Source organism: Brachypodium distachyon, chromosome 2 (assembly GCF_000005505.3).
Source record: "Brachypodium distachyon strain Bd21 chromosome 2, Brachypodium_distachyon_v3.0, whole genome shotgun sequence".
NCBI classification, from domain to species: Eukaryota; Viridiplantae; Streptophyta; class Magnoliopsida; order Poales; family Poaceae; genus Brachypodium; species Brachypodium distachyon.
This window is the reverse complement of record NC_016132.3, coordinates 42124252-42136222: the sequence shown is the minus strand read 5'-3', so window position 1 is coordinate 42136222 and position 11971 is coordinate 42124252. Positions and strand designations below refer to the sequence as shown.

At 43.6% G+C, this 11971-nt stretch overlaps 1 long non-coding RNA gene across 5 annotated transcripts; it reads right to left on the bottom strand.

Moving 5' to 3' along the window:
• Positions 1 to 2440: 2440 nt before the first annotated feature.
• On the bottom strand, positions 2441 to 8791 carry LOC104582799. 5 transcript variants are annotated; one of them, XR_002964157.1, is made up of 4 exons: positions 8348 to 8791; positions 7125 to 7170; positions 6762 to 7038; positions 2441 to 3174 (listed from the first exon to the last, which is right to left on the bottom strand). It is a non-coding gene; the product is annotated as an uncharacterized LOC104582799 (long non-coding RNA). The 5 variants fall into 5 exon arrangements; XR_730811.3 differs by lacking the exon at positions 2441 to 3174 and adding an exon at positions 4611 to 5146; XR_001405972.2 differs by lacking the exon at positions 2441 to 3174 and adding an exon at positions 5386 to 5838.
• Between the last annotated feature and the right edge of the window lie 3180 nt (positions 8792 to 11971).

Below are 11971 nucleotides of genomic sequence, written 5' to 3'. Positions count from 1 at the left end.
TCGTCGTCGCGGATGATCATTGGATACAAGAAAGGGGTTCATATATGTGGCATCCGTTGGCTCTACCCGGCGTCGTGTCGTCGCCATGGATGGACCATCATCGCCATGCGTCTCAGGCAGTCCATCTTCTCTCGTGAGGGTGCTGTCGACTCAGTATTTGGAAGTTTGATGAGTTCGACCAAGACTCCAGAAGCATGGAGAATCAGGCGGTCCATCTTCTCTCGTGAGGGTGGTGTCGACTCAGTATTTGGAAGTTTGATGAGTTCGACCAAGACGCAAGAAGCAAGGAGAATCAGGCAGTCCATCTTCTCTCTTGAGGGTGCTGTCGACTCAGTATTTGGAAGTTTGATGAGTTCGACCAAGACGCAAGAAGCAAGGAGAATCAGGCAGTCCATCTTCTCTCGTGAGGGTGTTGTCGACTCAGTATTTGGAAGTTTGATGAGTTCGACCAAGATGCAAGAAGCGAGGAGAATCAGGCAGTCCATCTTCTCTCGTGAGAGTGTTGTCGACTCAGTATTTGGAAGTTTGATGAGTTCGACCAAGACGCAAGAAGCGAGGAGAATCAGGCAGTCCATCTTCTCTCGTGAGAGTGTTGTCGACTCAGTATTTGGAAGTTTGATGAGTTCGACCAAGACACAAGAAGCAAGGAGAATCAGGCAGTCCATCTTCTCTGGTGAGGGTTCTATCGAGTCAGAATTTGGAAGTGATGAATCTACAAAGCTACAAACATCAAGCCTCTTCATGCGCATTTACCTGAAGCTATGTGGCCATCTACTGTGGAATTTACTCGCCATCATGGTCATTTACTATGGAATTAAGTTGCCATCATTAAGAACTTACAAAGCCATGCCCAGTTTGAGTGGTGATTATGAATATAATGTTCAGAGGATTAAAGATCAATGTGTAACAACTGTTGTATGCAAACAATCATATAGTGGATTTGGCCTTCGTGCCACCGTGTTTTTTTTACCCGATTTGGGTTTTCCACGTTAAATCTGTGTCTCCTGTGTGTGCTTGATGACTCATATTATTTGATGCATAACCTTGCGATGATCTGAACCCAAGATTTTATAAAGATGACCATTGACACTTTGGTGTAGCTTAATCGGAGGTGTTCTGCGAGTATATATACTGCAGATGTAATTAACTGAAATTCTTTCGAGATTTCAGGAATCAAGAATCCTTGCAATCGCCAAAGTCAGATAATTATCAAGGCGCATCTCAGAAAATACATGTGAAAAGGGAATTTGTAAATTGTCAAGAATCGATAAAATACAAGTTTTTCTATTCCCATGTGTTGATATCAGTTTAATTGTATACAATGGTATACTGGCACGTCCGCACCTTAAAACGCCATAGCGGATAAATTTGAATATTTATCTTGCAAAAACAGTCCTTTCTTGCATGAGAAGTCCAGTCGCCCTTTACATACATGGAGGGTGTAACTAATCGAACAAACAGATCTACTACTTTATTACGTTCATCTACTTTTATCTCTTACCCATGTATCTTTTTTCTCGTTCTTCGTCGTTCCTCAAGTTGGAGGCAGCGAATCCATGAGCCCGTAAGGGCGGTCAGGCCGACCTAGGGCATCGCATAGCCGTCGCACCGCCCTGATTGGGTTCCTTCCGGGCGAGCGGGGTTTTGGGTCAAGAAAAGCGTCCGCCGGACTGTCTTGCGTATCGCAATTCCGGCAAGCCTCCCTAGGCGCGTGCTGCAGCCATGGATTCCCCTAGGTGCAGGTGGCGCCGACCAATGGAACTCCTGACCAATGAGACGGTGGTGCTGCAGCCATGGATTCTCTTCCCATGTGTGATTCCCAACCCCCTACGCGGCACTCTCGCTGAGCTCTGCTCTAGAGCCGCTGGCACCGCACCTCAAACCCCTCGAAGCTAGCTAGCCCGAGGCGGCGAACCGATGACCAGCAAGACGATGGGGTTGTCCTCCTCCACCATACGCGACGCTCTCACGAGTTCGCCCGAAGGCGCTGCCCCGACCATGCACAACAGCTCTCTCCCCGCATGCAAAGGGTTTTGTCTTCACCAGCTTTAGCTGAAGTTATGAAATGTAAATAAAATGTTTGTAGTCAATTCTCACCCTTACCGAGTTTCATCACAATGCTTCTCTTGTCTCACTTGCTGCAACTCCCACTCAGCAAAAGAAGTAGCTTCTGTTATCTCTACCTATGTATGCCAGCATCCCAAGTCAATTCTTACCCTTACCATGTAGAAGTAATTCTTCGTTTCATTTGCATTGCGTTTGTTTAGTTCCTGATCAGTCCCAGAACTACATATGTTGCAACTGTCATTACTACTCAGCTCGTGGTTAATATACAGCTCCGTTAATGCGCTGTTGTTCACAAGCAGACCTCAAGTATCCTGAGCTGTCCTCCAAAAGGCAGGCAGGGCGAGCCCCAACTCCTAGTGTACAATTGTGAAAATTAGCAGACTAATGGTAGTTGTTAGGCTTTATTTAGTGGGCCCAAATAATGAGTAATTGTGAGGTGAGAATAGTCCGTGTATATTTTGTGGTGTGGTTTTAGAAAAGAAAATGTTTTTTTAGATGGGTTCTTCCTCAAGTGTTACCTAGATGATTGAATTGCTGAATTTTGTAGTTTCCTGGAGACACTAGTCCTATTTGTGCAACGAATAGTGTTGAATTTTATATTTTCCTGGAGACAGCTTCACTGTTTGTTGCTGTGCAACTTGCTGAATTGTATTATATTGTTATGACCTGGGATAAATGAATTTGATGTACGTAGTATATCTACTCCAGCCTGTCTAATGGAACTTCTGGAATTTCTGAATGTGTATTCCACTGAAATTTCATCAATGTCTATGAATTGTTGATTCAACCTTTTTTTTTCATTCGGTTCTAAAATAAAAGCTCAAGATAATATCAACAAGAGAGATAGCTGGAGACTTATTGTCAGTGATCAGAATGGGAGTGTTGTTACATCCAGTGGAGGACGAACTGGGCACGCTAGCGAAGCTACAATACTCCTATTAGCTATAAACCAAAGTTGTATGCACCTGAGCAAGCCAGGTTGATTACTGAAACTTATGCATCGGTGGTGAAGCAAACTATCTCATCGAAGACATATATCCTTGCTCACTCTGGTGCCATATTTAGGGAAATTAAGAGCCAGCTAGTTTTAACTGACAAGAAATGAAGCTGTGAAAAGAAATTAGTCAGCAAGTGTTGGTAATATGCCCTAGAGGCAATAATGAATTAGTTATTATCATATTTCATTGTGTTTGACAATTTTTTATTATCCATGATATAATTGTATTAATTGGAAACTAAAATACATGTGTGGATAAATAAACAAATACCGTGTCTGTAATATGCCTCTACTAGATTAGCTCGTTGATTAAAATATGGTTAAGGTTTTCTAATCATAAACATGTGTTGTCATTTAATAACGACACATATCATTAAGAGAATGATGTGATGGACAGACCCAAACCTAAACATAACTTTTGATCGTGTCACTTAAGTTTAAATTGCTAATGCTTTCATGCATTATGTCAAATATTATTTCCTTAGATATGAGATTAGGCCACTCATTAGTACCGGAAGAATACTTTGTGGGCATCAAGCATCATATCGTAACTGGGTAATCATAAATGTGTTCTTCAGGTATCTTTGAATGTGCTTGTTTAGTTACATGGATCAAGACTGGGATTTCTCACTCGATGTGATGGAAAGATATCTCCGGCCCCCCTCGGTAACATAACATCCTAAATAGCTTGCAAACATGTGACTAATGTGTTTAGTCACGGGGATATTATATTGCGGAACGAGTAAAGAGAACTTGCCGGGAACGAGATTGAACTAAGTATGGTGGTACAGGCAATCAAATCTCGGGCAAGTATATCGCAAGACAAAAAGAATTAGAAATCGGATTAGTTGAATCCTCGACATCGTGGTTCAACCAATGAGAGATCTTCGTGAAATATGTGGAAACCATTATAGACATCTAGGTCCCGCTATTGGTTATTGATCGGAGAGGTGTCTCGGTCATGTTCACATATTATCAAACCCGTAGGGTCACACATTTAACGCTTTATGTCACTAGGGTTCGATGAGATAAATTGTTAAGAACGCCTTATGCCCACATGTTCTCGAAAGGGTCCACATATTTTTATTGCCACATACGTGTATGGTAGCAGTACTTTGTTATGCATGGTTCCCTAACTAATGCTAATACCAGTATATGGTTCCAAACCTAAAAAGACTACCTACCTTTGATATCGACATGCTTTGGCTGCAATGAAATTGTTTAAGAACTCTTATGCATTGAAATTCATTAGCACACTTCAAAATCTTGATTTTCATTTGTAAGTTTACTCATGAAAAATCAATGTGCTAATTTTTGTGTATTACAGCTTTCTGTATAAATAGCAGAGGCAAGGAAGTTAATTCGTCGAGATTTCTAGAGCGGTTAATGAAGTTGTTCCAATTTTCTTTTGGAAATTATGTTAATGTGTTGCTTCATTTTATCTTTTCTGACTGGGTGATGTTCCATAGATTGAGTTGCCACCTGCGGTCGACTCGCTACAAAAGCAACATATATTGCCGGAGCAAAACACGTAACAAAACCTTGCTTTTGGTGTAGAAATGTCTTTTCGTTCTAGACCAACCAGAAATTTATATAAATTATAATTGTTATGCCTCTGTGATCACTATGACATTTTGGTTTTCAGCGGCACCATTTCAGCTAACAGCTTGTTCTCAAAAAAGAAAGAATGTTGCGCCTCCATGTTCACTAGCTTTAGCTGAAGTTATGAAACGCAAATAAAATGTTTGCAGTCAATTATTACCCTTACCGAGTTTCATCATTGCGCTTCTCTTTTCTCACTTGCAACTCCCACTCAGCAAAAGAAGTAGCTTCTCTTATCTCTACCTTTGTATGCCAGCATCCCAAGTCAATTCTTACCTTTACCGTGTAGAAGTCAGTCTTCGTACTATATGCACTGCGTTCGTTTAGTTCCTGATCAGTCCCAGAACTATGTATGTTGCAACTGTCATTACTATTCAGCTCGTGGTTAATATACAGCTCCGTTAATGCACTGTTGTTCACAAGCAGACCTCAGGTAGCCTGAGGTGTCCTCCAAAAGGCGGGCAGGGCGAGCCCCAACTCCTAGTGTACAATTGTGAAAATTAGTAGACCCATGGTAGTTATTAGGCTTTAGTGGGCCCAAATAATGAGTAATTGTGAGGTAAGAATAGTCCGTGTATATTTTATGGGGTGGTTTTAGAAAGAAATGTTGATTACTTTGTAAGTATAGAGATAGTCCTTTCGTTTTGCATGGAATCTGAAGTTAACTTCCTTTTTTGTAGAGGGAAGTTAACTTCCACTTGAGCGAAACAAAGCCAATATAGGGATGAATTTATTTATTTTTGAGCAGAAACACAGACTTCCTAATCAATAGACATGGGTGCGTTAGCATCTTGCCAGGGCTTAATTAGCCACAGATGTCTGCCGTGTTGGAGTGATAAAGCTCTCTTTACTAAAATATGAGCATCAGAATTGTAAGCTCTCCCTTCATGCATGAAAATTGCATGCTCGAACTCCCTGCTACGTACTACAACTTCCCACAGGATGGCGCTATATTCGCAGCGATTACCTTAACGAATTCCCTTGTTCCACGCAATCAAATCAACGAACATGCTTATCAGTTTTGCGTGCAAATCTGCCATGGACAGAGATGGTTTCTTCTCACTCCACATCTGCTTCATGAATTCTTCAAATTTCTCATGAGTTTCCCACATTTTCTCATAGCGGAAACTACGTTCAGTCCGCTCGCCCGTTCCTTGCCTCGGTTCTGTCAACTTGAGTAACACCGGGTAATGATCAGATCTTGCTGCCGTCAGATGGAACACAGCAACAAAAGGAAATCGTGACCACCAAGAGGTAGATGCCAACGCTCTCTCCAAGCATATCCGTGTAAAAGTGCCGCCATCAACTCGCTTATCAAAATTCCATCTTTTGCCATTAAAGCCCAGATCACAAAGCCCACACAAATCAACAGCTTCGTGGCCGAGGCGAGCAGACGGCGGGGGACGGAGGAGACGACGACAGAGTGAAGGGGAGCAACCGGCGAAGGACTGAAGGAGTCGTGAGAGAGGGGCTGGAGAAGGAGACGGCCACTGGGAGAGAGAAAGAGAGAGAGAGAGGGGCCAATGGGCATGGGAAAAAAATAATTCGTACTAGTGGGGTGACCGTGTGTTGCTACGGACAAACGTAATTTAATTATATTTAAAATATAATTCACAGTAACTATGTGTTTGTATGTCTCAATTTTAGCTGTCTCAATTGTTTCATCAATTCTATGTTTCCTTTTGCAAATCTTTGATCAAATGTTTTTTTCCGAAACCTCTCTTCGATCCATAGAATTTGGTACAAATACTTAAATGATTAGATCAAGGGAAAAATAACATAATAGAAGACATGTTGTAAGAAACATATTTTTGTTAACTAATACTTAAATGATTAGTTCAAAGAAATATATTTCTGTTAACTAATACTTAAATGATTAGTTCAAGGGAAAAATAACATAATATCTGTATAGTATCACGTAGATTTCCTTTATAATATCAGATATACATGATTTTTCCTTAGAATTTGGTACAAAGTGAGCATCTCAAATAAAAATAATGACTACAGTATCTAAGAATAAAGTTTATGGACAATTAAAAGCTACTATTATTTAAAGTGGCCAGCTACTTGCATCCCCGAATAAAAAAATACATACCTCCAGCAGGACCACCAGTCCACCACTGTCCATAGCCCCTGTGCCGGTCGTCGATGCATCTACAGCCCTTTGCAAGACTCCAAGCAACAATCAGTTACCAAAATGCCATCATGAATATCACAATCCAGAGAAGTATGGCTGGAATTAGGATAGCTAGCTTAAACGTACCATCTTGCTATCATTTTATGAGCTCGTAAGAGTAGGCATACTTACGCTCAGTGCTTCCAAATAAGTAAATTGTCTTCCCATAAAGCTTCCTCTGTTTTTCTAAAGCTTTCTGTTCATCAACAATAAACCATGTACTATGATGTAAGAAAACTTAATATTAAAAGGAGGACTATGAAGCATATATGTCCATCATACCTCTCAATTTTTGAAGTTCCAACTGAACTCCTTCCTAGTGTAGTACCTAATGAACTCAGTTAAAAAAGCCAAATCATTACACAGCTACTAAAAATTGTCACCGCAGTAAACAAATGAAATGTAGAAAGTTGCAGTAAAAAATCTGCTTATCATTGACCAATTTATTTGTCTCAACAGCACGTGATCCAGGAGATAAGCATTCTGTAGTGAAATTAATATATCCTACTACTTCACCCCTCTCGCAGTTTCTCTCTTATCCCGAAATTAACAAACCGAAGTTGCACAAGCATTACCAGTATCATTTGGAAGATACAGATCTAAGCAGTTCTATGTAGCCAAAATCAGGCCCGACACTATTCATAGCTAGGAAAATGTTTGAAGAAACACAAAATTACTCCATTCCTGTTTGTTTGATGTAAACATGAACTGATCCAAGCATGAGCTTGTTCCAGAATGTTAGACTGAAGCTTTTCTTTTAGACATGTAAGAACCGAAAATAACAAAGAACCTCTAGAAAATATAACAAAAAACCTGAACTGGAGATGTATATTGAAAAAGATGATAACAAATTAAAATGTCATACCACACTAAAAGGCTACCTCTCCTTGTCAATAACCCTAAACCACAATATTCATAGGAGCAAGAACTATGAAAGGAAAAGTAATAGAAGTGGATGACAGCAATCAAAGGAAACAAAAACAAGACAGCTGTTTTGTACTTGAGCAGCCATTTTTTTCAGGCAGGAAGGGGATTACACATGTACAGACGAAAACTACAAGGGAAGATTAATTAAGGAACACTAATTGATTCATTCATACCAGAAGGTTATGTAAAGGAGACTCCAGCAGTCAATAGGCAACAGAATATCATGGTCTTATACAAATATAGGTACTCCCTCCGGCCGGAATTACTTGTCAAAATATTACATGTAGACGCTTTTTAAACATAGATACATCCATATTTGGGCATATTTGAGACAAATAATATGGGCCGGAGGGAGTAACATAATATCATGGTTTTATACAAATAAAATGGTGCAGGGGTGTAAGGCAAAATAATCTCAGTTCACCACAAGGCATATAGATCAAGTGGGGGAAGACGACTGACTACCATGACTCGTTATGGGCATTTCATCAAACACATGACTTGCACACATAGATGCGGCTGGCACTCAACCTTATAAGCAGAACATGGCGACAAATGGGGGGTTCATCATCACCTACCACGGTTTGCGAAAGCCCTAGTTGTCGGCCATGCGTGGATGTTGACGGTACACGGCGGCGCCGGCGCGCGGTGGTGGCTTCGCGAGAGAGCGGAGGATATGATGGCGGCGACGGACGGACGGTGCGCGACGGCGGCGTCATCCGCGATGGAACGCGGGGGCGGCATCCGGAACGACGTCGTCGGTGGCGAGGGAGGGCGGTGGCGTCCCAGGCTGCGACGGACGGCAGCGGCCGCGGGTGAGGGAGGCGGATGCAGCGTCTGTTGGAGGCTTCGTACGCGGCTAAGGAGGGCGACGGGCGTGGGAGACGTCATCTGCGAAGAGGAAGGGCGGCGGCGTCCGCAGCTGTGGAAGGCGGGGTCGGAGTCGGCATGGCGGCGCTGGAGGTGGGAACGACGAGACAGGGAAATCAGGAAGGTGTAGATATTTTTTGCCAGTCTCCGCCCGATCGTGCCGGTGGGAGGCAACGGCTGGTTTTTTAGCGCGGGAGCAACCTAGAGTAACGGAGTACTCCTGCATCCTAAATTTTGTTGTCCAAATATTACACACACTTTTTAAAAATAGATACATTCAAATTTGGGCAATTTGAGACAAGAATTTAGGATCGGAGCGAGTAACATATACTCCCTCCGTCTCATATTAAGTGACTTTTTATTACATGTATCTGGATGCTTTTTAGTCATAGATATATTCATATTTGGCAAATTTGAGACAATTAATATGGATCGGAGTGAGTAACATATTTAGTTACCACCTCTCTCTTTATTCATTTATTACCATGCCATGTCACCAAAATGCTTAGTTGGCACTTATGTTACTACCTAAGTTACTCCCACTATGAGTAGCCTTAGCGAGCGTGCGTGGGTGTACCAGGGACATACGCAACTCTAACAGTTACCGAACCTGAGTGAACCAAACTTGGTTTTCAGTTTTGGGCCGAAAAATGGGCCAGACCAGATACCGAATCAAGGATGTTTAATGCAAACCCAATTCAGGTCACCGAATCGCCTCGCTTCCACGCAGTATATGTAGGGCTCGGAGGGGGCTTTTCAGTTTGCTCTCCGAACAACCCGCCGCCGCAATCCACCCAACTCCGCCGCCGCCGCCACCAACTCCATTTCCGGCGAGCTTCCTAGGCAAAATGCAGCCCCCGATCCCCTCCGACGCTCGAGGCGTGTGTCTGGCCGTCTGTCCCAGCGGTCGTGAAAATCCTAGCGGCGTCCGGGTCACCATCGCCGAGGAAGAAACCCGGCGCCGCGACTCCGAGGCCAGCCGCAATCGTGGAGCCCGCATTTGGGTGAGGTGGCCCGGCCGCAGCGCCCGCCGGGGAGTGGATGGGGACCGCCGCTTCAGCTATTCCTTCACCGGGGAGGGGAGCTCGAGCGGTGTCCACCCCAAGCCGACGAGTGATTGGCTTTGGTTGGCTCCGCCGTCCTCTTCTTCCTCCTCCGATTCGTCGGTGGAGATAGTCGGGGAGGCGCCGACGGTTGCGGTTGGGAAGGTGGATGCGAAGGGGGAGGAGGATGAGGAAGGGGAGGGATGCGGCGAAGGCGGAGGCAGGGTTCGACCCCGAGGACATCGCGCGTGCAAAGGAGGCGTCGAAGCACTCCATCGCCGATGACGATGTGCACCGCCTCGCTATCGAGGAGAGGATGCTCGCAGAGGCCTTCGACCTCTTCAACGTGGCTCTCATGCCTCTGGTGACGACTGCTCCGAGTAAGTAAGCATTCCGGCGAGGGGACCGGAAGCCGGCGGGGCAGGCGAGTAGCAATTTTGTTTTTGGGTGTTTGCTGCTCTAATTCAGCTAACTATTCGTAAATGTCAAACTAGTAGATGTAGTAGAACTTAAGTATGTGGCCAAATGACGAATTCCAATGATCTGCGAGATGAATCGCGAAGAACCAACCCCTATTTATATGAATTTCACGTGGAGTTTCAAATTTTTGTGTTTTTCGGTTTTCGTATTCATTATCTGTTCTGCCGAAACTCTGACGGTACTGAAATCTGGAATTCGGTTGGTCCGAACTCGGTTAGTTCGGATTGGTCGGGTTCGGTAACTGCTAGAGTTGCTCTTAACCGTGGCTTAAAAAGCGGTAAAGATAAAGATTTGGCCTCGTGGGTAGAGGCGGCTAAGGGATGGGAGAGGCAGGGAGTTATGTACGGGGAGAGTTGCACCTACGGTTGAGTTGTTGAAGTAAATGGGCTGGGCCATAATTTTCTTAATGGTGAGTATGGGTCTAGATCTACGTGTGTGAAAAACTGAACCGGGTACACGGTGGATTCGGGTAAGGCAGTACCAGACCCTGACCCGCCAGACCTGACGGGTCGCAAATTTCCCCATTTAGAGACCTAGGGGTCCGATTTTTCCTCAGACCCGCATATAATCGGGTCTAGACCCGTTGGGTAATCAGGTTTCGAGTACCCTTGCCATCTGGACCTCCAGGGTTCAGCCGACCCCTCATGAACTATCATATCAATATGATCCTGTGAATAATGAATGAAATTCATTGAAATATCATCATTCCAATACATAGCAATGCCACCACTTGTACCACTGGAGCTAACAACAAAACTATTCTGAAAACCTAAATAGGAGTACTCCATACAAGATTTGAGGGCTGTTTGGTTTGATCCCATACTAGCCTTGCCAAAAAAATGGTTGAGGTTTTCCTTGTCCGTGAGTTGCCCAACTTTGATCAAAATAATAAATTAGAATTGATAGTGGAAATTTGGCTTGCCAAATAGTTGGCTCTCATCAAACAATAACCAAATCTTGGTTAATTACAAAAAATTTGATAGGGTAAAGTTTGGTCGATCATCCAACTGCCGACCTGAGTCGCGTGAAGACAGAGCACAGACGGAGCAAACGGTCGCACGACGCACATATAGCGCCAGAGAAGAAGATGGCTGACTGGACTGGACTGCGGTGCCCTGCGTGGGCCTGAGGCGGCCTAGTCCCAGTTTAGCTGAAGATTATTCCCATTTCCCTGCCGGATCGGGATTGGTGCTAGTGCTATAGCTGGATTGGTAGCCCGAAGGCGATTGCTCCCGCATGTGGAATTCCGTGATTAGTGGGAATAAGATACAGTATAGGTTCCGCAGAGCCAACCGTGGAGGTAGATGCTCAATTTTGCATTTAGTTCTATCTTTTTTTTTTCCGGAGCACTCTCGTGTCAAGTGAGTCAAATTTGCCTAAATATAAATGTATTTATGTCTAAAAGACGTCTAAATGAGACGGAGGGAGTACTTATTTATACATCAGCAAATTTGTTTAGCAGCATGAGTCTTCGTAGTGTTGATGTATATATACATATTCTCATTCCAGTCAGAGTAATTGGTGCTGGCAACTCGCAATATAATAGGACCATGTATCCATTGGCAACTGGCAAACTGGAGTATTGTGTATTTATAGTTGTTACTTGTTAGGTCGTATCTCTCATCGATATTAGGTTCTGCATCTTCATAATGTTGCTGTATATGTACATATTCCCGTTCCAGTCATATAGGTGCTGGCAGCTCGTAATATATAGAAAAAGGATGCATGATGCATCCATTAGCAAGCAACTGACAAGCTGGGGTACTGTGTATTTTGTATAGTTCTTAGGTCGTACCTCTCATCGATGGA